The sequence below is a fragment of the Carassius auratus genome, chromosome 24 (genome assembly GCF_003368295.1).
Source record: "Carassius auratus strain Wakin chromosome 24, ASM336829v1, whole genome shotgun sequence".
Classification (NCBI taxonomy): domain Eukaryota; kingdom Metazoa; phylum Chordata; class Actinopteri; order Cypriniformes; family Cyprinidae; genus Carassius; species Carassius auratus.
This window is the reverse complement of record NC_039266.1, coordinates 14,155,488-14,183,136: the sequence shown is the minus strand read 5'-3', so window position 1 is coordinate 14,183,136 and position 27,649 is coordinate 14,155,488. Positions and strand designations below refer to the sequence as shown.

Genomic DNA, 27,649 nt, shown 5'->3' with positions numbered 1-27,649 from the left:
CTTGTCTCAGACCACCAGGACAAGACCACATGAAACAGATGATTCTTCTGCACAATCTGACTTTGCTGCAGCCTGGAATTGAACTGCTGGTTTTGTCTGGTCAGAAGAGAACTGGCCCTCCAACTGAGCCTGGTTTCTCACAAGGTTTTTTTCTCCATTCTGTCACTGATGGAGTTTTGGTTTCTTGCCGCTGTTGCCTCTGGCTTGCTTAGTTGGGGTCACGTCATTTACAGCGATATCGCTGACCTGATTGGAAATGAATGCACAGACACTATTAAAACTTAACAGAGATGACATCACTGAATTCAATGATGAACTGCCTTTAACTGTCATTTTGCATTATTGACACACTGTTTTCGTAATTAATGTTGTTCAGTTGCTTTGACGCAATGTATTTTGTTTAAAGCACTATATAAATAAATGTTACTTGACTTGACTTGGCTTGACTCCAGAGCACCCATAGATCTATGATGATTTTCAAGTGCTACTTAAGTTATGATGCTTTTGGGAAACAGACCGAAATATTAAGATCAGTCGTACAATCCCCGCCACCTCAGAGGGAACAACAGTGGGCTCTGCTGCTTCAGAAAGGCCAGAAGCAAGCCCTGACACCTTGGAGGGAACATCAGGTACTGGGTGCGGCAGACATGACCTCTGATGCCCTTTGGATTGCCCCTTCAAGAGAACTGTGATAGGGCTTTGCAACTAACTCCACCCTGAAGGCTTAGTTGCTCAACTGCCGAGCCAGTTAAATGTAGTCCTCTAGCGCCTCTTCTGGGTGCCAGTATGGATAAGGGCTCAGCTAGGCCTTCCCAGAAAAAAACCAAGAGGCAACTCTTCTTCGTAGCCGACCGTCGAGCCACTCCAACAAAGTATCTGGCGTTAATCCTCAATACTTAGGTCTCCCTCGCTGATGTTGAAGAACTTCCCTGCTGGACCCATGTTTGCTGGCTGAATTCTGTCAGGCCATCCTTAAAAATATTTTGTTTTGCAGTAACAGTCAAAAGGGTCAGTAGGTCGGTCTATTTTCTTTTGTTTTTTTCAAGTTTCAATGTAAAAAAAAAAAGACAATTTTGGTGATGGTGATGGTGACAAATTAGCATATCGTGACGTCACTGACTGGGTCTTCAACCCATGCCTTCGTGGCGCATAATTGCAAACCTCATTTTGATTCAGGCTATATCTTTTTAAAAGCATGTTTCTTGGATGAATTTCAGTTGAGAAGAAAAAAAAAATAGGTACTGTTATACTGTTTTACTTGCATCCACCACTAGGTATCAATGCAACCTACAAATGAGAGACGGTTTACTTTACATTCTTGGGTTGTCACTTTTGTGAAAAAAATCCTGTTTGATTTGAGTGACAAGTGTTCATTGAATCGATTGTAAAATCGATTTTGCATGTCTAAATAAGTTTTATATGGCAAATAAGACCAAAAATAGGTAAATCCACGGACAACAGGCAGGACGAATGTAAAGACAAATATTTCTGATGATTTATTGGCGTGAAGTTACATGCACTATGACAAACAGGAGTGCAACATTTTTGAAAAACAATAAGCAGAGTGGACTGCCATAACACAAAACATTTACTGCAGGCTTCAACATGGCTGTGTTTACGATTAGAAATGTCAACAAAAACAACAAAAAAATCGCATAGGCGATTCTAGGGCTGTCAAAAATCGAAATATTCGTTGAGTTAAAAAAAAAAATCCACATTCGAATGCAAATACGTTGCATTCAAATTTTAGGTGTGCATTAAGGAAGCTGCCATATGAGCCCCGGTACTTCACAGTCCGTGTTCCATTCCATCTCGCCGCACACACAGCCGTGTCTACACAACTTTCAAAAGCGGACAATTCGACACGCAGTAGTGTAGCATCTTTCACCTCGTGTACGCGCACCGTTCGCGGGGTCTCAAAAAATGCCCGCACGCGGATGATGAAAAGGACATAATGCAAACATTGTGCAGATGGCCAAAGTATACTTGATCTTTATCAGAGGTGCACGAGATGCGATGACGATGTATGTGGCATTGCATTATGAGGTTCTGTTAGCCTATCCAGTTGAAGCCACTACAATAAAAAAAAAATAAAAAAATAGAACATCAATGTGGAGAAGATCTTGTTTAGATCAAAACTGAAACCAAGCCTTCTCGCACAGAATGCATATTTCGCGCATTTTATAGAGGGACACCATTGGACTCGCGTCTCGCACAAGAGAGCTGCATGTTTAGAAAGACATGTAAAATGAATGTATTTAATTTATTTTTCTAAAAATATCTCGTGACTTTATGTTGGGTTTTTGTTCCCCATCCCACATGCATCTCATGTTTTTAAATTAAAACTAATTATTTTGTGTTACTGGTTTTCTGCCCTTTTTATTCATTTATATTTATTAATTTTGTTTATAGTTCTTTAAGCAACTTAATTAATCATATTTTTTCATAAAAATTATTATTATATATATTGTGTTGTTTTTTTACAGTCATGTATTCTAATGCTTTGAATAAACGTGCAGTAATCTTGTGCTCGATGCGCTATCTTGAGGCCTCAGAAGAGAAGCAAAAAGCTTTTCTTCACCCTAACTGAAATTCTGCATTTTAAATTCGAATCATATTATCATATTTATGTTAAAAAATCTAATTTAGTTTTCCAGCTATTTTGACAGCCCTACAGGATTCTAGCCCGAATCCGTATCTGTATGCATGAGACTGTCTGAACACCGAGATAATTCACATTTCTGTTGTAAAAAGAGAAACATTGTGCATAAGTATTATTTGCTGTTATGCATGGGTGTCCGAAGCTGCAGTTGCTGTGTGACACGTGTAAAAAAAAAAAAAAAAATGGACACGTGTAAAAAAAACAACAACACAAAAACCTGGACGTGCTCCAAGAGAAGGTCATTAAAATCAATTTCCTATTTTAGTTTTCTAAACTTGTGTTGGTTGGTCCAATCGATTCGTGCAATAGAGTTTTGAACATAAAGTGACAGTTGACATGGACACGTCTTTAGGCTAGAAGGGAGAAGGGATTGGAAAAGATCTGGGCACAGTTTTTCCAGAACTTCCTGCCAAGTTAAAGCGGTGTCGATCGGTTTTAATGCATTTAATACATCCGTTAACCATTAGTGTAAACATATATGACGTCACAGGTTTTTTTTTTTTTTTAATTAAGGAAGATTTTTATTTATTTTTTAATTCGTTTGTCACTAGGCCTTGGAAATGTATATATTTAAAATACTTACTTAAGTATAATTAATATTTTATTGCTTTTGTATTAGTTGTTTGAAGAGTAAAAAAAAAAGTCAGTCTTAGTGCAAATTTACAATCGGCAAGTCGGTCGGACTAAAAGCAAAAAAATTAAAATAAAAATTGAGTCGGTCCTAAATTGACAGGGTCGGTCAGGTTACGGCAAGCAAGAATATTCTTAAGGATGGCCTCATGGTGTGGTAAGGGAAAACACAGTGTAAACAGGGGGCTGTGTCCAAACACAGGTTCACTGCCAAACAAATGCAGAAATTAAAACAGAAACAGATCAAACAAAGACCGGGATACAAATGCAGTATCTGAATAAAAATTAAAATGAAGTGTAACTCCGTGAATACTCAACGAAGAGACATGAGAGAGATATCTATAGAAAGCCTGACATGTATACTTTTAAATTAACAAAAATCTGCCAAAAACAGATATTCTGTGATAAAGTAATCCACATGTAAACAATGCAATATCTGTTTTTCACGTCTTCCTTCATTATCGTCTAATGTGACCACACCCCCGTGCTGAACGCTCTATTAAGATACGAATGTTTCACTGAATATGCCCACACAACTGAAGACAACGCAGCGAGACTGTTCTTTATGTTATTCTTATATTACTGTTTGCTTTGCGATGAGAGGAATAAGACACAATTCACCCCAAAAAGATGTGATGTGGTTGAGGATTTGAGATTTGGATTACCTCAGAAAAAAAAGGATGAAGCACTTAATTCAGCAGAGATCATAAACATGAGTAAGTCTCTTTTTATTTATTAATATACTTGTACTAGGTTTCACATAACGTGTAAACATTTAACTAGTAAGACTTTTTCCAAATACTTTTTCCAAACTATAATTCCTGACTAAATGTATAATCAAGTGAAATATTATGAAGTTTTAATAACAGTATACAATACTATTCAATTCAAATGCTTGATGTAAATAATTTAAATGTAACAAATAAATGTAACTGTAACAAATGTAACAAACAATGTTGTTATTCAAATGTATCCCCCCTAAAAAAAAAAAAAAAAAAAAAAAAAAAAAACAGGAAAAAAAATATTCTCAGCTCTTTTCAACATTAATAATAATCATAATAGTAAATAAATGTTTTTTTTTTTTTTTTTTTTTTGCAGAAAATAAGATTGTTAAAAAGATTTCTGAAGGATGGTGTGACTGGAGTAATGATTTTGTTCTTACATTCTTTCTTGTAACTCCTCCCTCTCAGACACACAGCTGACTGAAGGGCTCATTGTGCAGCTCATTATGCAGGCCTTTGTCTTCTCAGGTGTAAATCATAATGATATTCATGATAGTTGACACCTACTCGCATATGACTTTTACCAACAAAAAGTGTCTTAGAAAATTTAAATCAATATATTGTTTTCTGTGATTGAGTAAACAAGATGATTTTCTCATAATTTAGAAAGAAAAATTCTAGGCTACAAGCAAGAGGTGGCGTACTACCCAGGGAAAGATTGATGCTGCAGTCATAAGGTCAATGGGGAGGCAGAGAAGCAGCCCAGGAGCGAATGAATACCGCTCGCACATCGTGGTACTCCTTGGGAAAGCCAGATAAATCACTGGTTTCCTCCTGAAACACAGAAATAGGACACAGCAGACACAGCCAAGACAAGGCACCTAACATGATAAGATATGATCCAAGACATTATGGTCCCTTCTACACAGTTAATTTGGGGCTTATGCTAAGTTAACCAGGGGTGCCCTAAAATTATTTTAGGGGAGAAAAATAAATAAATAATTATTGTCTCTTGGTGATTGCCGGAAATAGTGGAGGATCTTCGAGAGGATACGACCATCCAGGGCATCCCCTCAGCCCCCGAATCTACCAGGGCAGCAAAGTTAAGAGTGGAGCCCCGACAGCATAGGCAGGCCTCGAGGGAAGAATGAGTCTTGGTGGATGGGGAAAAGGTAGTTGCACTCGCCAGTACTTCCCGATCTACTGGTAAGCCCTCTCTTTTACTGGACACCTTGCAGCAAAATGCCCGTGGGCACCACAATACAGGCATACTCCCGTTAGGGTCAGATACCATGACCCCCTAGCTGCATGGGCTCAGGTTCCAATGAGGTCACTACTGAAGTTGGGATGGCAGATGAAGCCGCTCATTGATCAGGAATGGGGGTGCGAGCATGGCCGCGCATCTAAAAGCGTTTGTCGATCCGGATGGCTAGTTCAACCAGTTGGTCCAAGCGGTAAAGCAGATCATGTGTGATAATTTCTTCCCCCGTCTCCCCAGAGAGACCCTCCAAGAAGCGAGCAGTGAGGTCCAGTTCGTTCCACTCGCAAGAGGCTGCTAGGGTGATGAACTCGATTGCGTAATCGGCAGCAGACCACCTGCCCTGGCGAAGTGTTGCAAGTTGTCAAAATGCCTCAAGACCATAAATGGAGTGGCCGAACACCTTTATCATCTCCACCTTGAACAAAGAAAAATGTTTGCAGCAGTCTGCCTCTAACTCCCACACTGCCTCTCCCTAGTCCTGAGCCTGCCCAGTCGGGAAAGAGAACACGAAAATAACCCTGGAGCAATCTTCAGAATACATGATAGGTTGGAGAAAAAAAAAAAAACAACTCACACTGCGTCAAAAAGGCTCGAAGAGCTCTTAAAAGAACTCTGTGGGCTATCCAGAATAGCAAGGAGGATTGGTAAGGTGCAGTTCATGGGAATTACATGACTGAAGCAGCTGGTGGCTGCTCAAAGTGCAGGTTCTGCAGCAGATTTGTTAAATCTGTCACCTTGGCTGACAAGCTCTCCACAGCTTGCCTGGCGGCGGAGAGTTCCTCCTCGTGTCGGCCCAGCATTTCGCCCTGCAGCTCTGCTGCTGCATGAATTTGAATCTCCTTCACTGGGTCCATCCCTTGGCCAGATTATTCTGTCATTATAAAAGGAAGTAAAGGCAAGTCAAACAAAATGATTTATTGTCCACAAAAACAAACTTAAGTAGTCTGCTGTTCACGGTCTGTACTCGGTAGTCGCAGAACTTGATAAAAATACAGGAAAACTGGAACTTAAGGGTTGACTTGACTTGAGAGTTCGGGACATCATCCTGGACTGCAGGGCAAGGAGTGACTGCCTCTCTAGCTGTTAGGACTGGAGAACTGCGTCTGGAGGAGAGCAAACTGCTGGCAGCTGGTAACTGGGAGACTGGGCAGAAATCCAGGAAAGTCATTGACAGGACTCGACTTGACAATACAAGACCGGACACGATTAGATCACAAAAACTGACAGGAAAGAGACTGCAACAATGAAAGTAATAATGAAAGTGAAAATGACATGATATTCAGCCAAGTATGGTGACCCATATTCAGAATTTGTGCTCTGCATTTAACCCATCCGAAGTGCACACACACAGAGCAGTGAACACAAACACACACACTGTGAACACACACCCGGAGCAGTGGGCAGCCATTTATGCTGCGGCGCCCGGGGAGAAGTTGGGGGTTCGATGCCTTGCTCAAGGGCACCTAAGTCGTGGTATTGAAGGTGGAGAGAGAACTGTACATGCACTCCCCCCACCTACAATTCCTGCCGGCCCGAGACTCGAACTCACAACCCTTCGATTGGGAGTGTGACTCTCTAACCACACTCAAAAAAAGAACTCTTTGAACGAACATAAAAAAATCATGGAAAGGATTTCCACATGATTAATTTGCTTTATTTCAGCATTATGCAATTTTGTTACTCCAATTTAATGTACTTACGTTGGGTCAACTTAATTTATTAAGGTTGATTCAACTTATTTACTATGGTTGGGCAAAGCTTAATTTAATAGTGTCAGCCCAACTAATTTGCAATGTTTTGGACAATGTTTTTAATAATTAAGTTCATTTTACAAAATAGGTTTAAGTAAACTTAACAAATCTTAATAGAGTCAACAAACAACAATTGAGTTAATTGTACCTGAAAATGTTAAATAATGATGACAAAAAAATTGAATAATGCCATTTTAGGAATACCACCCCCTTACATTAGGATCATGTGCAGCGCAGCTGATTATTATTACTCTTCATTTAGACCTTTCTTTACAGCTGAGCAATTATATCAATAACACATTTAAAACACAAAACAATATTTCAAACTTGTTTGTTTTTTTGTTTGTTTTGTTCGATAACTTATCAGAACAACTTAATTGCTATAAATTGCATTACTCATCTACCTATCTAATGGTGCTACACTTCTGCAAGAGGGTGACAGAATAACAATTACCCATAATACACTGCAGAAATCCTCAGCCAATGAGATGCAAGTCAGTGTTGGTTTCATTAATCTGTTACTTTTACGCAACAATGTTATGTTGGCTGAACAAATAATTTTTAAGTAAAGCTGACAATACACACTTTTTTGTTGAATGAACTAGATTAAATCAAGTTCACATTGTTAAATACATTTTTTTAAGTAATCATAACATGAACGGATTAAGTAAAATTGGCAAAGGTGAAAGTACATTTTTTTGAGCGCATTAGGCCACAACAAGATAGAAATCATAAGACAAAAGACCTTGTAACATGTAGAGAGAAATAGGGAATAAAATCAAGGTAAAGAGGGAACAGGTGCAGTCCCAATCAGCACAGAATAGAAAAAAATTAAACTAAAGACAAACCCGGCTCAGGAAACCATGTTCTTAAGAAAATTAAAAAACAGAAAAAGTCAGTGAATTGTCTTTGTACCAGAACTTTAAAGGGTACTCAGCCCTATTTTTATTGGTGATGTACTTTCCCAGTCTAAATTACGTTTTGAAAGCCAAATACATTAGAATATAATAATGACAATAATAACAATGTCAGCAATAGTACTGAAAAACAATTGCACTGTATAGTAAATGAAAATTAATATTTAATAGGCAGTCCATATACATTTTGCTTTACACTACAGAAAGGAACAAAACTTCTTTCCTAATTTCTACACTTGAAAGAGATATTTTGAATTTGGACTACATTTAAACCTTAAGCAATCAGCAATTCATAATGCATTTTCAGCTTTATTTTGATTTAAACTGAAGTAGAGCTTTTATTTTGAACGAAAACTCCATCTTCAGTTAAAGTTGGCATGAAACAGAAGTAGCAATTGTCTTTTTTTCTCTACTGTGACATCTATCTGATTGAAACAGCATCTGAAATGAGAGGGCGGGACTTGATTTCGTCCTTTGGAATTGATTGGATCATTGGAATTTGGGGCGTTGCTAACAAAATAGAGGCAGATCTGAATGCTGGTTTGCGGTTAGTTGTGGGGGGATTTCTCTCCACTGGATTCACTGCCAACACCCTAGCGCAGTGGTCTCAAACTCAATTCCTGGAGGGCCACAGCTCTGCCGAGTTTAGCTCCAACCAGCTCCAAATCACACCTGCTTGGAAGTTTCTAGTAATCCTGAAGACCTTGATTAGCTGGATCAGGTGTATCTGATTAGGGTTGGAGCAAAACTGTGCCGAGCTGTGGCCCTCCAGGAATTGAGTTTGAGACCAATGCCCTAGCATGAATAAATTTTTTATTTACTGAGGATGATGACGACAAGGACGATCAATGGCACAAAACATACCTAAAAGTAAACGCACGCACGCACGTGAGAGAGAATGACTGCCTGAATGACTGAGCACGTCCTCCATCAGGTTAAGTCATAATTATACAAAATAAAATAAAATAAAATAGTTTGTGATGTCCTAAATATATCGAAATGGTGCCCTAAAACAGAAAATGCACAGAATGCTTACTACCATCACTTTACTGTCATTTTAAATCAAGGTTCTCGCCATGTCACTAAACTATATTAATGGGACCGGACACTGTTATCAGTCTTTGTCATATTCATAGACTGAAAGTAAAGTGATTTGTGGGATGGCTCACACTCTGTTAAGTATGTACATAAATGTGTGTCTGTCCAAATCAAGGCAAGTGTAGTAAGTCAAGCATGTACTGTGAATACAGCCATCCCACCTGTAAATTAATTCACCTGCCTTCCCTCTCTTCCTTTAACTTGTGCCTTATACAGTGTGTCTCTCTGATGGATGATAAACTGTGGCAGATGTTTGTTTGAGTCTTGTTTGAGCCTCGTTTTGCCCCATTATCTCTGCATAAGCTAAATGCTAAATTATATTTGCCATTTTGTTTATGTTGACATCGGACATCAATCAAGCCCCCAGGGCGTAAAGCTCCCCCACAACCCCCACAAGCCTTTCTTAAGCACACTGGTTAAAGCAAGCAGATGAGATAAAAAAAAAAAAATTCATTATTCTTAGCTGTGTAGTAGGCACAAGATATATATATATATATATATATATATATATATATATATATATATATATATATATATACAAAGGATGAACAGAGGGGACCTCAGAGAAACCGAGGATGTAATGATGAAAAATTCAAAACCTAATATGGACCAGGCAGCTGCCCCATTTAATTTATCCCTTCATAGAGCTAGAATGTTTTTGCATGTAGTGTGACAAAGCAAGAAAGGCAAAGAGAGAGAAATTAGTGGAAACAAATACATATGCTGTAATTTAAAAAGGAAATATGGTGTGCTTTAATACTGTATTAAATACAACATTTTACAAAAAGATGATGAGAAGTAAAGTACATGACAGAGTAGTGAAAAAAAAAAAAGATTACTCTGCAAAATGTGAGGCTGAGAGCTTGGAGAACTCAGAGAAAAGGGAAAACTGCAGGAGAAGGTAATCCTCCTTATAGAGAGCTTGTTTATGACTGCTGACCTGACAGATCCCATCAACACACACACACACACACACACATACATAAACTTTTATAACTTTTATATAAAACTTATTTTAGTTGCAGAATACAGAAAATCTAAATTGTAAAATTTCTGTCAACACAAAATACAGAAAAAGGGTAATTTCTGTTTTATATGCCACAACCAGGGGCAAAAATTTCATCAAAATTTTGGGGGGGGACAATAAACATAACATTTCTCATGAGCAAGTTTTGAAGGGGACACCAATAAAACAAATAAAACAAAAGCAAAATTGTACTTAAGGGTACAGAGAAGAAAGCCTTACTACTTACTTACTTACTTTGCCTTCCTTTGTTCAAAAAGTGGATCCATTCAGTTAGGAAACACCTCCTCAGTGTTTCTCAAAGACGCAATAACTGTTACTTCTGTAGCTTAGTTTTCAACTTTTTTTCATTGGTGAAATAGAGCTAAAACAGGCAATATGGTGTCTAAAATGCACTTAATATTAACTTCTTAATTATAAAATTGTTATAAAAATCTAAATTTGTTATGCTTATATTTGTTGCTGCACTGCACTCTTAGTATGATGTTATATTAGATTAACTATATTAAATGAAATAAATGGCTCGTGGATTTTAAAATAGATGATGTTACTTTTCTCAGCACTCCTCAGTGCTGAAAGTAAACACTCGATGCTGATTGGTTCCCCTTGCCTCCCCTTCTCTTTTACTTAGCGGTTGTAATTATATCAGCAGATTCGGCACATTCGCGATAGAAAAGCGGAGCTTTCATGTAATGGTATTACAACTGTGAAATTAAAAACAAAAAAAATACACATTCTGAGACATGAACTGAAACGAATAGTACATTTTATTTACATTAAATCTTGCTAATTTTAACCTAAAAATTTTGGGGAAACTGTGCCTCCCCTGCCTCACCCGACGAGCCGCCACTGAAACTGACTAAATCTTAGTGAACTCAGGAAAATCTAAATGCACACCCGCACTAGTCTAATCTAACATACGAGACTTGTATAAGCGTGCACTATGGGTGTGTGTAAGATTTTATTAAACAACCTAGGTAAACGACTGTATAAAACATGGGTAAACGTTATAATCGCTAACAGCGCAGACTACATCGGTGACAAAAGTAAATTGGTACACAATAATATTTTTTGGACACGATTTATTAATGACTCAGCATCATCCATATTAAAGAGGAAATAATCACGCCATCCGATGTTTAATGTGAATAAAGTAAGCTTAGTTCCACAACTACTGAAACACAATGTTTTCTTGCACCGGACTGTGTGTGTGTGTGTGTGTGTGTGTATGTGTGTGTGTCGGTGGTGGTGAGGTAAAAGGGGAGCAGGCAGTGGACCAAAGCAATGTGAGGCAAAGCAGGGGGAACTCGAGATGTTTAAAACTGTTTTTGTTGTTGCTCCGTTTGCATTTGTATTGTTTTACTACTTGCACAATTAGTTTAACTATATATCATTATATTATTTACAATACACATATTTCAATTATATTTTAGATGAATTATATTTTGCATGAGTAGCTGATGCTCAGCTACTCATCCACGGCAATGCGTGTTGAATTACCACTGTCATATCTGACTATAATGTCATATAGCCTTTGACACACTTTCTCACAAGTTTATTATTTTAACGTTTTGGGAGGAGTAAAATTTGATGTGGTTTCAACAACCAGATGCATTTAAACTTGTCCAGTTTCATCTGGAATGCGTCCCAGACCACCTCCTGAAGTGGTTTGAACAATCGGATTTAGATCCATCTCAAATGTGTTTTCGGAGGGCATTTACACCTGGGGCCCTATTTTAACGATCTGAAACGCAAGTGTCAAAGTGCGAAACGCAAGTAAGTTTGTGGGCGGGTCTCGGCGCTGTTGCTATTTTCCCGGCGGGATAAATGGCTCTTGCGCCCGGCGCAAATCTAAAGTGGGTTGGTCTGAAGTAGCTTCATTATTCATAGGTGTGGTTAGGGCGTAACGTGAAATAAACCAATCAGAGCGTCATACAACATTCCCTTTAAAAGCAGGTGCGCAAGTCCCATTATGGATTGCTATTATTATGGCGTATTTACCAGGCGCACGCCAGGAGCGGTTCACAGCCGAAGAGACTGATGTTCTTGTAAGAGCAGTGAAAGACAGTGAAGTTGTGTTGTATGGGAATGGGAGAATAATTAGCTTGAATAATTTGTAAGCTAGATTTATGCCTATTTTGTTCACATCTTCGTGGCACACCACAATGATTTCCGTCATCTCATGTGTTAATATTTTTTTAGTATAACAATTTATGATTTGCAAAAATAACTGTTGCATCTGTGTAGATTACATGAGCAAAGTGTATGCGCGTTGTGCACGCTATACATTATGGTCAAGCTTGCGCCCTTAAAATAGCATAATGAACAACGCGCAATGCGCCACTGACTTTAGACTAGGTTTTTTCTGGTCAGTGGCGCAATTGTTTAATGGAACAGCAAAATAGCACCAGGGATTGTTTGCGCCGGAACACACCTCCTTTTTTGCGCTGAACCGCCCAGGGAGCGCAAGTTCATTCACTAGTTTAGCGACGTGCCTCTGTGGAGGGAAAAGCGCGCTTTGCGCGGGTGCAAAATAGGAATGACACATGCGTCGGTGTACAAAGTCAATTGCGCTGGGTGCAAGATAGGGCCCCTGGTCTTGTCACGATACAGATAGCTATCTAATCAGAAAAAAATGCATGAAGTGACCAGATGTAAAAAGGCCCAATATCTTTATTACCTCCATCAGGGAATGAGGGTTACAAATGTAACAGAGACCTTCCCTATATGTCTGTCATTACAAGTTGTGATGTGACAACATTGGAGTTTGACGGAAAATGCCACAACCTGAACACAATCATAACCACGTTGCAAAATAAATGTTGACAAGCTGCATCATGTCAGACAAATTCTATGCAAAGGGGACCAAAGGTGAGTACAATACTGCTATAGATGGCCATGCTGCTCATCCGTCCACAAAAAAAAAATCTTAACAGAAGGGATTTTAACCCTCAGTGAATGATTGCTTAAAATCTTTTCTATTTGTTGTTACAGCTTGGTGTTAATGATGGGGAAGGGGAAGGTCACTATGGAGGCCACATCCTACCTGTAGGGAGGTGACATAAAGAGACACTGGTATGGACTGACCTAAAGGTCAGTACTACACACAAAAACAGGTCTCTGATGATCTGGGTGTAGTGATGGGAGACTGACAGAGCAGGTCTGTCAAGTGAAGACTTTACCAACCTACCTAACATTGTTTGGAAGGCAGACACAGTACTGGTTTCATTTGGCCAGAGAAGAACTGGTCCCCCGACTGATCTTGGTTTCTCCCAAGGTTTTTCTCCATTCTGTCACAGATGGAGTTTTGGTTCCTTGCTGCTGTCGCCTATGGCTAGCTTAGTTGAGAATTTCCAGCGATTTCATCAACTTGATTGCACATATACTATTTAAACTGAACAGAGCTGGATGAAGACATCATTGAATTCAATTATGTGCACTTGCTTTGTTACAATCTGTATTGTTAAAAAGTGCTATATAAATAAAGATGACTTGACTTGACTTGGCTTGACCAAAGGGAAACCTTACCATTGGAAAATACACATACAGACAAAAATGGACACCAAGCCCAGAGCAGGGGCTGACTTTGACTCGGGGCATGCTGCTGCCAGTTATTGGCCCTGGTGTCATACTGCTACACTAAGTCTGACTGCCGAGTGTACTGGAGGATCACTGTGGACCAACATGTGCTTGCCAAGCAGTAGTGGCTGGAACTGCCACAAGGCTAGAAGTGCTGAGAGCAACTCCAGGAAGTTGATGTGCCAAAGCAGATGAGGCCTTGTCGTGGAGGCATCTGTAAAGACAATGACATGCAGGGACATTTGTTCTTTAGGCACCCCAGCCCAAAGAAAAGCAGTCAATCGAGGGGCTAAACACATTGTCGTGGTGGTCACATGATGTACACCATGGTGCCATGCCCATCTTGGGACTGTTTAGCCAGTGGTCTCATATAGAGCAATCCATGTGTAGTAACCATGTGAGCCTCTGAAAGTGTTTCAGTGGTACCACTGTCCTGCTTCTGAAGGAAATCTTGCAGTTCAGCACTGACTTGACGCACTTGCTGGTGAGATGTGCCATATACTCACCGGATCTTGACTTCATCCTGACATTCTCTACACACGGGAGAGCTTGCCCTTTTCCCAGTTAACCCGAAGACCCAAATTACTGAGGTACTGGAGTACCGGGTCCCTGTGATCGCACATCTGCTCTCACGACTGGGCCATGATGAGCCAGTCGTTGAGGTAGATGAGGATCTTGATGCCCACTTCCCATAACAGGGGAAGGGCACCCTCAGCGACTTCTGTAAAGACACGTGGGGACAGGGACAGCTCAAAGGGGGGGGGGCCCTTTACTTCCATGCCTGACCTTGAAATGCAAACCATAGGAACGGCCTGTTTGAGGAAGAATTGAGACACGAAAGAATGCATGCTTCAGGTCGACTGCTGCAAACCAATTCTGAGACTAGATGCATTTGATAATGCGCTTCTACATCATCATCTTGAAAGGAAACATGTGCTGGACCCACCTGACTCGAAGATCCAGGATTAGCTGAAGGCCAGCACTTTTCTTGGGCACAATGAATTGAGGGCTGTAAAACCCCTGTAAAATAGACTTGATTGCATCCTTCCCCAACAGGACCACAATCTCCTGATATAGGACAGGGGCATCTTGGACTGCCACCCAAGTCTCGAGGACACACCACAGAAAATCACAGAAATAAGTTCATTCTCAGCACATAGAGACTCTTTCACCTAGATAACTCTATAGAGACTGTGTCTGTTCCCAGAACTAGAAAATACAAAACAATTTAACATATGTTCAACAAATAAAAAACAGATGTAATAAGTATAAATAAATGATAAAGCTTGGCTTATTGAATTTCAGGTCCCTTTCTACAAAAGCAATTTTTGAAAATAATATGACCACTGATCATAACCTATATGTGCTCTGTTTGACAGAAACCTGGCTTTAAAGTTTTAAATGTTGGTGATTTTAATATTTAATAATGAAAAATATGCACTGGGATCAGCATTCATAGACATTTTAAACTCTATTAGGTTTAGACAACATGTGTCAGGACCTACTTATTGTCAAAATCATAATCTAGATTTAATACTGTCACATGGAGGTGATGTTGATGGTGTTGAAATTATGCAGCCAAGCAATGATATCACAGATAATTATCTAGTCTTGTGTAAACTTCATATAGCTAAAACTGTAAATTCTAATCCTTGTTACAAGTATGGTAGAACCACCACCAAAGACAGAGAACAACTTGATGATGTAACAGAAACTATGGATTTTCTCTTTTCTAGCATTTTAGATACGGTTGCTCCTTTATGCTTAAAGATGATTAAGGAAAACAGTCTGACACCGTGGTATAATAAGTACACTTGCACCCTAAAGAGAGCAGTCCGGAAAATGGAGTCCGGATAGAGGAAAACAAAACTAAAGATATTTCGTATTGCTTGGCGGGAAAGTACTATCCTACAGAAAAGCATTAAAAACTGCTAGTTCTGACTACTTTTTGTCTCTTTTAGATGAAAACAAACATAAACCCAGGTATTTATTCAATACAGTGGCTAAATTAATGAAAAATAAAGCATCAACAGGTGTTGACATTTCCCAACAGCACAGCAGTAATGACTTTATGAACTACTGTACTTCCAATATTGATACTATTAGGGATAAAATTGTAACCATGCATCCATCAGCTACAGTATCGAATCAAATAGTGTGCTATAGATCCTCTGACAAACAATTCCACTTATTCTCTATTATAGGAGAGGAGGAATTGTATAAACTTGTTAAATCATCAATGAACAACATGTATGTTAGACCCTATTCCATCTAAGCTCATAAAAGATGTGGTTCCAGAAGTCATAGATCCTCTTCTGACTATTATTAATTTTTCATTGTCATTAGGATATGTCCCCAAAACCTTAAAAGTGGTTGTTATTAAGCCTCTCATTAAAAAACTCAACTTGACCCCAAAGAACTAGTAATTTACAGACCAATCTCAAATCTCCCTTTTCTGTCCAATATACTAGAACAGGTAGTACCCTCACAATTATATTCCTTCTTAGAGTAAAATAGTATCTTTGTAGATTACCAGTCACGATTTAGACCTTTTCGTAGTACTGAGACTGCTCTCATTAGAGTTACAAACGACCTGCTTTTATCATCTGATTGTGGTTGTATCTCTCTAATAGTGCTACCTGATCTCAGTGCTGTGTTCGACACTATTGATCACAACATTCTTTTGAATATACCAGAAAACTTTGTTGGCATTAGTGGAAGTACATTAGCATGGTTCAAATGATACTTCTCTGACTGCCATCAATTCCTAGTAGTGAATGAAGAGGTATCACATTGATCACAAGTGCAGTATGGAGTACCTCAAGGTTCAGTACTAGGACTGTTACTTTTCGAGCTTTACATGTTACCCCTGGGAGATATCATCAGGAAACAGAGGTTTTGTTTATTGAACCTAAAACCTCTGCATGTAATAACCTAGAATACTGTCTAAGATTTAATGGCTGCTCTTTCAATTTTACATCATCAGTTAGGAACCTAGGTGTGCTATTTGATAGCAATTTTTCTTTGAAAGCCACATTTCTAGCATTTGCAAAACTGCATTTTTCCACCTCAAAAATATATCTAAATTATGACCTATGTTCTCAATGTAAAATGCAGAAACATTAATTCATGCGTTCTTGACCTCAAGGTTAGATTATTGTAGTGCTTTATTGGGCGTGTTGTTCTACATGCTTATTAAACAAACTCAAACTGGTCCAAAATGCAGCAGCAAGAGTTCTTACTAGAAGCAGGAAGCATGACCATGTTAACCTGGTTTTGTCAACATTGCACTGGCTCCCTATCAAACATTGTATAGATTTTAAAATCTTGCATTTTACTTATAAAGCCCTGAGTGGTTTAGCACCTCAGTATTTGAACAAGCTTTTAGTGCATTATAGTCTTCCACGTCCACTGTGTTCTCAAAATTCTGGCAATTTGATAATACCTAGAATTTCAAAATCAACTGTGGTTGGCAGATCGTATTCCTATTTAGCACAAAAACTCTGGAATAAACTACCTAACATTGTTTGGGAGGCAGACACACTTTGTCAGTTTAAATCTAGATCAAAGACCCATCTCTTTAACCTGTCTTACACATAGCACACTTACACAGTTTCTAACATTCAAATCCGTTAAAGGATTTTTAGACAGCATTAATTAGGACAACCGGAACTGGGAACACTTTCAATAACACAGTGTACTTGCTAAATCGTTAGAAGAATGACATCTATGCTAATATTAGTCTTTTTCTTTCTTATTCTGAGGTCAATGTAGCCACCAGATCCAGTCTGTATCCAGATAAGATGGTCACTGCAGTTACCCGGATCCAGTACGTATCCAGCCCAGAAGGTGGATCAGCACCTTGAGATGACCTCGACAGCCCTGAATGTCAGCGAAGTGAAGTGTTTCCGGTTCCGGTTTACCTAATTAATGCAGCCTAAAAAATCCTTTAACGGATTTGGATATTAAAAGCATATTAGTATGTTATGTGTATGCCAGGTTAAAGAGATGGGTCTTTAATCTAGATTTAAACTGCAAGAGTGTGTCTGCCTCCCGAACAATGTTTGGTAGGTTATTCCAGAGTTTAGGCGCCAAATAGGAAAAGGATCTGCCGCCCGCAGTTGATTTTGATATTCTAGGTATTATCAAATTGCCTGAGTTTTGAGAACGTAGCGGACGTAGAGGAGTATAATGTAAAAGGAGCTCATTCAAATACTGAGGTGCTAAACCATTCAGGGCTTTATAAGTAATAAGCAATATTTTAAAATCTATACGATGTTTGATAGGGAGCCAGTGCAGTGTTGACAGGACCGGGCTAATATGGTCATACTTCCTGGTTCTAGTAAGAACTCTTGCTGCTGCATTTTGGACTAGCTGTAGTTTGTTTACCAAGCGTGCAGAACAACCACCCAATAAAGCATTACAATAGTCTAACCTTGAAGTCATAAATGCATGGATTAACATTTCTGCATTTGACATTGAGAGCATAGGCCGTAATTTAGATATATTTTTGAGATGGAAAAATGCAGTTTTACAAATGCTAGAAACGTGGCTTTCTAAGGAAAGATTGCGATCAAGTAGCACACCTAGGTTCCTAACTGATGACGAAGAATTGACAGAGCAACCATCAAGTCTTAGACAGTGTTCTAGGTTATTACAAGCAGAGTTTTTAGGCCCTATGATTAACACCTCTGTTTTTTCTGAATTTAGCAGTAAGAAATTACTCGTCATCCAATTTTTTATATCGACTATGCATTCCATTAGTTTTTCAAATTGGTGTGTTTCACCGGGCTGCGAGGAAATATAGAGCTGCGTATCATCAGCATAACAGTGAAAGCTAACACCATGTTTCCTGATGATATCTCCCAAGGGTAACATATAAAGCGTGAAGAGTAGCGGCCCTAGTACTGAGCCTTGAGGTACTCCATACTGCACTTGTGATCGATATGATACATCTTCATTCACTGCTACGAACTGATGGCGGTCATATAAGTACGATTTAAACCATGCTAATGCACTTCCACTGATGCCAACAAAGTGTTCAAGTCTATGCAAAAGAATGTTGTGGTCAATTGTGTCAAACGCAGCACTAAGATCCAATAAAACTAATAGAGAGATACACCCACGATCAGATGATAAGAGCAGATCATTTGTAACTCTAAGGAGAGCAGTCTCAGTACTATGATACGGTCTAAATCCTGACTGGAAATCCTCACATATACCATTATTCTCTAAGAAGGAATATAATTGTGAGGATACCACCTTTTCTAGTATCTTGGACAGAAAAGGGAGATTCGAGATTGGTCTATAATTAACAAGTTCTCTGGGGTCAAGTTGTGGCTTTTTTATGAGAGGCTTAATAACAGCCAGTTTGAAGGTTTTGGGGACATATCCTAATGACAATGAGGAATTAATAATAGTCAGAAGAGGACCTATGACTTCTGGAAGCACCTCTTTTAAGAGCTTAGATGGTATAGGGTCTAACATACATGTTGTTGGTTTAGATGATTTAACAAGTTTATACAATTCTTCCTCTCCTATAGTAGAGAATGAGTGGAACTGTTCCTCAGGGGGTCTATAGTGCACTGTCTGATGTGATACGGTAGCTGACGGCTGAATGGTTGCAATTTTATCTCTAATAGTATCGATTTTAGAAGTAAAGTAGTTCATAAAGTCATTACTGTTGTGGTGTTGGGAAATGTCAACACTTGTTGAGGCTTTATTTTTCGTTAATTTAGCCACTGTATTGAATAAATACCTGGGGTTATGTTTGTTTTCTTCTAAAAGAGAAGAAAAGTAATCAGATCTAGCAGTTTTTAATGCTTTTCTATAGGATATGCTACTTTCCCGCCAAGCAATACGAAATACCTCTAGTTTTGTTTTCCTCCAGCTGCGCTCCATTTTTCGGGCTGCTCTCTTTAGGGTGCGAGTATGCTCATTATACCATGGTGTCAAACTGTTTTCCTTAACCTTCCTTAAGCGTAAAGGAGCAACTGTATTTAAAGTGCTAGAAAATAGAGAGTCCATAGTTTCTGTTACATCATCAAGTTGTTCTGAGGTTTTGGATATGCTAAGGAATTCGGATACATCAGGAAGATAACTTAAAAAGCAGTCTTTTGTGGTAGAAGTGATGGTTCTTCGATACTTGTAACAAGAAGTAGAACTTACAATTTTGGCTATATGAAGTGTACACAGAACTAAATAATGATCTGAGATATCATCACTTGGCTGAATAATTTCAACACTATCAACATCAATTCCATGTGACAGTATTAAATCTAGAGTATGATTTCGACAATGAGTAGGTCCTGAAACATGTTGTCTAACACCAATAGAGTTCAGAATGTCTATAAATGCTGATCCCAATGCATCTTTTTCATTATCGACATGGATATTAAAATCACCAACTATTAAGACTTTATCTGCAGCCAGAACTAACTCAGATGTAAAATCACCAAACTCTTTAATAAAGTCTGTATGGTGCCCTGGTGGTCTGTATACAGTAGCCAGTACAAACATAACAGGGGATTTATCATTAACATTGGTTTCTCTGGATAATGTTATATGAAGCACCATTACTTCAAACGAGTTATACTTGAAACCTGCCCTCTGAGAAATCCTGAAAACGTTGTTATAAATTGAAGCAACTCCTCCCCCTTTGCCTTTTAGACGCGGCTCGTGTTTATAACAATAATCTTGGGGGGTGGACTCATTTAAAATAATGTAATCAACAGGTTTTAGCCAAGTTTCTGTCAAACAGAGCACATCTATATTATGATCAGTTATCATATTATTTACAAAAAGTGTTTTCGTAGAAATGGATCTGATATTCAATAAGCCAATCTTCATCATTTGTTTATCCATATTGCATTTGTTTTTTATTTGTTGAACCTCAATTAAATTGTTAACCTTAACTTGGTTTGGACGTTTTTTGTAATTTCTAGTTCGGGGAACAGACAAAGTCTCTATAGTGTGATATCTAGGTGAAAGAGTCTCTATGTGCTGAGAATTAACTGACCTCTGTGACGGGAGGCAGCTAGCAGACGGTCGGTTTAGCCAGTCTGTCTGCTTCCTGACCTGGGCCCCAGTTAGTCAAGTATAAACACTAAGACTATGTGCCATATTTCTAGACAGAAGAGCAGCACCACCCCAGGAGGGATGAAGACCATCTCTTTTAAACAGGTCAGGTCTGCCCCAAAAGCTCGTCCAATTGTCTATGAAACCTATGTTATTCTTTGGGCACCACTTAGACATCCAGCCATTGAGTGATGACAATCTGCTATGCATCTCGTCACCACGGTAAGCAGGCAGGGGACCAGAGAATATTACAGTGTCTGACATCGTGCTTGCAAGTTCACACACCTCTTTAAAGTTATTTTTAGTGATCTCCGACTGGCGAAGTCGAACATCATTAGCGCCGGCATGAATAACAATCTTACTGTATTTACGCTTAGCATTAGCCAGCACTTTTAAATTTGCCAAGATGTCAGGCGCTCTGGCTCCTGGTAAACATTTGACTATGGTGGCTGGTGTCTCTATATTCACGTTCTGTACAATAGAATCGCCAATAACTAGAGCACTTTCATCAGGTTTCTCAGTGGGTGCATCACTGAGTGGGGAGAACCTGTTTAATGTTTTGATCGGAACAGAAGAGCGGTGTTTTGACCCACGACTACGCTGCCTCACCGTCACCCAGTTGCCCTGCTGCAGGGGCTTTGCTGGAACCGGACAATGTACAGGAGTCCCTGAGCTAGACGCATCCAAAGCCGTATCTAGAGCCCTAACATTGTTACTGTCCTCAATTAAAGTTTGGATGCGTGTCTCTAATTCTGAAATCTTCTCTGTCAGCCTAACTATTTCCCTGCATTTATCACATGTGAATCCCTCATCAGCGACAGAGATAGATAAATGACACAGTCATCAAATGACGCTAATGACAAGCTAACGAGTGCTAACGCTTTGCAGGTGTACTGCAGTCACGGAAGAGTGAAGGTCAAAGTTAATCTGATAAGATTGATCGGTAATATCAGAAATATGGTGTGAATTAAGTGTGAAATAATTGATCACAACATCAGGTGTTCGTTTGCTAATGGAGAAATGTTGAATTGTCCGTATAGAAAGCACTTAATGTAATTACTTTTCCAATGATTAAAGTTTTATTTTCCATACTGTACAAAGAGTTTATCAAATGTCTTTTCTAAAAGTGAAACATATTTGTCTTAAATGTATTTATTCATATACAGTATACAGAGAGAGAGAGAGAGTGAGACGTTACTTCCGGGTCCAAAACATAGCTGGTTTTTGTGCACTTTGGCTAGTGTCACGGTTGGTAGAACTGTCATCTCTGCTGATCACTATGTGAGGTGAGGGTGGAGTGTGTGTCTCTCGTCTGCACTGATTGTTTCATGTGTGGGTCTCCGTTAATTGTTAATCAGCTACAGCTGCCACTCATAACCTGCTCCCTATTTATTGCCCTGTCTTTGATCTTGTGTTTGTCTGATCATTGTTTGAAACTCCCTGTGGTGACGCAGGTGTCCGAGCTCACCCAGCAGATCCAACAGCTAACCATTCCAGCTGCGCCACCCACACTGTCTGTTCCCCGGGCTGGGAAGTCTTCATCATCCACTCTACTTCCGGTGACTGAGATGGGCCAACAACACCTACTCCTGTCAGGCCCTCCTGAATTCAGGAGCCGAGGTAAAGTTCATTGACACCCATCTAGCTCAACAGTTGAAACTCCCCATCATGTCTCTCTCTCACCAGATCTCCGTCAAGGCACTCAATGGCGAAATAACTCCCCAACATCACCTTAACTAATGGACCCATAACCCGGATCACCTCCGGCAATCACACTATTGCCTTCCTTCTCCTGGACTCCCCTGTGGCACCCATTGTCCTTGGTCACCAATGGCTGGCTAAACACAATCCACGAGTGGATTGGGGTTCCAACTCCATCACTATGTCTTGAGTCCTGTCTGGTGTCTACTTGTTCTTCTGTGTCTGGTTCTGTGTTTCAGGAGAAGGCAGCGGTTCTGTCAAATGTGCCCGCAGAGCATCTGGACCAGAAGGAGGTGTTCAATAAGACTTGGCTGCTTCTCTTCCTCCGCATTGTCCCTATGACTTTGCCATAGAGTTATTACCAGGTAAGTCCCCGTCTAAAGGCAAACTTTACTCTCACTCAATATGACATTGTTTTTTTCTTCGTCTCTCCAGGAACACGTTCAGCACATCAGGCGAGTACTTCAGAGGTAGCTAGAGAATGTGCTTTTTGTCAAGGCAGAGAAATGTGTTATTCAAGCACAGTCTGTTTATTTCCTTACATCGTCTCTTCTGAGGGAGTACATATGGATCCTTACAAAGTTAAGGCTGAGATAGATTGGCCAAGTCCAAATTCCCATAAGGCCCTACAGCGGTTTCTGAGGATTACCAATTTTTATCTGCATTTTATTCGCAACTTCAGCCAACTAGTCATGCCTTTGACCACCTTGACCTCCCCCAGAACGATGTTCAGGTGGTCCGATACAGCCAAAACTGTATATACCAACCTAAAAATTTGCTTTGTTTCGGCTCCCATCTTAGTCTCCCCTGATCCCACACGTCAGTTCGTGGTGGAGGTCGACACGTCAGAGGTGGGGGTTGGTTCAGTGCTTTCCCAATGTGCTTCCTCAGTTGACAAGATGCACCCTTGCATGTTTTTTTCCCCATCACTCATCACCCACCGCACATAAATATGACACTGGTAATAGAGAATTGTTGGCCTTCAAGTTTTTTTTTTTTTTTTTCGGACGTTTTGACTTTTCTTTATCGTACTGCCTGGGTTCCAAGAACATCAAAACTGTTACGGTCCGATGTTATTCGATGGGGTCATTGCTCCAATGTCGCTTGTCATCCAGGAGTAAGCTGCACTGGTTGCTTAGTAAAGCAATGATTTTGGTGGCCAATTATGGCTTGCGACATTCATGATTTTGTTTTGGCCTGCTCGGTTTGTGCCAGTTGTAAGACATCTAACCGACCTCCAGATGGGTTACTCCAACCGCTGATCTCTTGGCCACTGGTGATAGGGGGCGTCGTGGGCGAGAGTGAGGGAGTGAAAAAGAGCAGATACCCACTTCCCCGGGTTGCCAGTATCAGGGCCACTTCATTGTCTTCTGTGAAGACTTAGCAAGCCCCATTAGACAGGGGACACCAGCTTCACTGCAACTGCTCTCTCCACGTAGGGAATATCTATGTACCCCATTGGTATTCCAACATCATGGATAATGAGGACAGAGGAGGGAGACAAGCAACTTCTGTCCATAAAATGGGCTGTCCACAACTTTGTCACCTCCTCATACACCTCCGGGAAGAAAGGAACCGGGGCAGAGCGTGGAGGACAACTTGTGGCCATCATCAGAGGACAGGAACTGACCACAACCAAGAGAACACGGACAGAGCGGCATCTTTAAAAGATGCAAACCATCCACAATTGCTCTTTTAGAGGAAATTTTCTCTTTTATTTGAAGTGCCTAGGAGAATCGCTGAAAAGGGACATCGCTGTTCATGCCGTGCCGCCAACCAGAACAGACGGATGGCTTTGTGGAGTATAACAGATTTCATTCAACCATTCAGCTCTGAAGTAAAAGTCTGAATGAGTGGATGCATGCAGTTACCTTATATACCTGTATGTATGGGAAGTGGCTCGTCATGCAAAATCCACTAGCCAATTTTAATTGGCATTTTTTCATAAACTCAAGAGATGATTGGAGCTTTTAAGCTGACCCCTAATGTCATTATGAGATAATTTGTCATGAACGACAGATAGGGAGTTCTATTTACTGCCAGAATTTACCAGTTAAATGCAGCTCTGCTAAACTAAAGCATTAATTGTGACATTTGAAATTCTGATGTCTGCTAATGAAATGAGTTTGAGGCCAGACTACCTGTTTATGTAATTGTTATATAAACATTTTTCATCTTGAAGCAATAACATATTCATACATACATGTACTTCGTACATCAGTAACAAAAAAATTACTTATTAAAAAAAACCTTGCCTGAGTTTGAGGTGAGACATTTTTTGCGCTACATGTGACAGCCTGCAGAACAGCTGTGAGAGAAAGGCGTTTGTTACATCTTCTCTGACAGGGCCTGATAAGCAGTTTTAGAGGAATCATGCATTAACATGCTGCCATGTCTGTCTCTGTGTCTGACGCACTCATTAGTACGTCTCTCGACAGTGTCTTTGATCTTTGAAACAGAACTACAGATCACTGTGGAGATCTACGGATCATGCCCCATGGAAACAGAGCTAATACACTGTGTCTTACAATACCGTTACAAGACAAGACACCAACACCACTTCATATCATATATAGGTGCATCTCAAGAAATGAGAATGTCGTGGAAAAGTTTTTTTTTTTTCAGTAATTCATCTCAAATTGTGAAATTTGTGTATTAAATAAATCAATGCACACAGACTGAAGTAGTTTAATTCTTTGGTTCTTTTAATTGTGATTATTTTGGCTCACATTTAACAAAAAACAACCAACTCACTATCTCAACAAATAAGATTACTTCATAAGACCAATTTAAAAAAAAAAATTGTGAATTGTTGGCCTGCTGTTTAACTGTATTTACTGTACATGTACTCAATACTTTGTAGGGCTTCCTTTTGCTTTAATTACTGCCTCAATTCGGCGTGGCATGGAGGTGATCAGTTTGTGGCACTGCTGAGGTGGTATGGAAGCCCAGATTTCTTTGAAAGTGGCCTTCAGCTCATCTGCACTTTTTGGTCTCTTGTTTCTCATTTTCCTCATTTTCAGGTCTGGTGAGTTTTCTGGCCAGTCAAGCACACCAACACCTTGGTAATTTAACAAAGTTTTGGTGCTTTTGGCAGTGTGGGCAGGAGCCAAATCCTGCTGGAAAATGAAATCAGCATCTTCAAACAGCTGGTCAGCAGAAGGAATCATGAAGTTCTCCAAAATTTCTTGGTAAATGGGTGCAGTGACTTTTGGGTTTGGGTTTTCAGAATAGATCAAGACCAGCAGATGACATTGCACCCCAAATCATCACAGACTGTGGAAACTTTACACTGGACTTCAAGCAACTTGGTCTATGAGCTTCTCCATCCTTCCCGCAGACTCTAGGACCTTGGTTTCCAATTTAAATACAAAACTTGCTCTCATCTGAAAAGAGGACTTAGGACCACTGGCAACAGTCCAGTTCTTCCTCTCCTTAGCCCAGGTAAGACACCTCTGATGTTGTCTGTGGTTCAAGAGTGACTTAACAAGAGGAATACGACAACTGTAGCCAAATTCCTTGACACGTCTGTGTGTGGTGGCTCTTGTGCCTTGACTCCAGCCTCAGTCCATTCTTTGTGAAGTTCACTCAAATTATTGAATCGATTTTGATTGACAATCCTCATAAGGCTGCGGTTCTCTCGGTTGATTTAGCATCTTTTTCTTCCACACTTTTTCCTTCCACTCAACGTTCTGTTAACATGCTTGGATACAGCACTTTGTGAACAGCCAGCTTCTTCTTGCCAATGAATGTTTGTGGCTTACCCTCCTTGTGAAGGCTGCCAATAATTATCTTCGGGACACCTGTCAGATCAGCTGTCTTCCCCATGATTGTGTAGCCTAATGAACCAAACTGAGAGACCATTTTAACCATATTCTAATTTGTTGAGATAGTAAATTGGTGGGTTATGTCACGGTTGGTAAACCAAGCACCAAGACCCTCACCGACTTCATGCACCACAGTGTCAATAGAATGGATCAGCAGCAGGAGAGCATCTCGAACACCGGACGCACTGTCCAAGCGCTGGTGGCACCCGGGGAATTTCCAGGACCACTTCCGGCCAGAGCCGCGACTTCCGGCGCCGGAGAACTATGCGGGTGAGCCAGCATTTTGTAGAACCTTTCTTAACAAGTGTTCGATGCATTTTGCTCTACAGCCCCGCACTTTCGCTACGGAGGAATCCAAAGTATCGTTCACGCTCACACTTCTCTCTGGCAAGGCTGCCTTATGGGGGATGGCGGTGTGGGAAAATCAACACCCGTGTGCCTCATTCCACCTCCTGTCTGGAGAAATGAAGAGAGTCTTCGACCGGGCCGCGACCGGCAGGGAGGCCGCCCATCTCCTCTCGGAACTCCGGCAAGGATCTTCATCCGTTACCGAATACTCCATCGAGTTCCGCACCCTGGCGGCCGCGTGCCAGTGGAACGAGGCGGCGCAGTGGGATAGATTCCTGCATGGGTTATCCGACCGTGTTCAGCAGGAGATCTACCTCCTCGAGCTGCCCCCTACTCTCAACGAACTTATTGACCTGGCGTTGCGAGTAGACATAGACATCTGATCATAACACCTACTCATTCCCGGTAAAAGAGCCAGCCCGAAAGTAAATCTGAGGCTACTATCGGGTGGTATCTCCGCTGAGAAGTCCTCACCTACATCATCGACCCTCCTTCTGGTGAGACTGCGGTGGAGGAATCAACATCATGAATGTCAAGCCCTTCTGGACTCCGGAGCCGAAGGTAATCTCATTGATTCCTCACTTGCACATCACCTGAACATTCCTGTCCGTCCTGTGTCTCTCCCCATCCATGTCACCGCACTCAATGGCCAGGAACTGCCTCACGTCACACAACTTACAGAACCCATCACACTCATCACATCTGGAAACCATCAATAAACCATATCCTTTTTTCTCATGGACTCCCCTGTTGCTCCCATTGTTTTAGGTCACCCCTGGTTGTTCAAACATAATCCACGAGTGGAATGGGGTTCTAACACTGTCACATTTTGGAGTGAAAGTTGTCATGAGTCTTGTCTGGTTTCTGCTTGTCCCGTTGTTCCTGTTTCTGTCTTTCAGAAGGAGACCATGGTTTTACTAAATGTGCCCGTTGAGTATCTGGACCTGAAGGAAGTGTTCAGTAAGTCCCGGGCTGCTTCTCTTCCTCCGCATCGTCCCTACGACTGTGCCATAGACTTAGTGTCAGGTAAATCTCCGCCTAAAGGCAAGTTA

General features: G+C 40.4%; 1 protein-coding gene across 7 annotated transcripts in view; it reads right to left on the bottom strand.

Moving 5' to 3' along the window:
- The window catches only part of gli3 (GLI family zinc finger 3), a 322,788-nt gene that overhangs the window by 110,626 nt on the left and 184,513 nt on the right, over positions 1 to 27,649 (bottom strand). The window contains exons 1-2 of one of the 7 annotated variants that reach the window (XM_026201158.1): positions 5,850 to 6,621; positions 4,722 to 5,759 (exon numbers count right to left, since the gene is read on the bottom strand). The exons of 5 other annotated variants lie outside the window; for them this stretch is intronic. The gene's annotated coding sequence lies outside the window, so the exon portion shown is untranslated. Of the gene's footprint in view, positions 1 to 4,721; positions 6,622 to 27,649 lie in introns of those variants that run through there. One more of the 7 variants, XM_026201157.1, reaches the window with a different exon arrangement.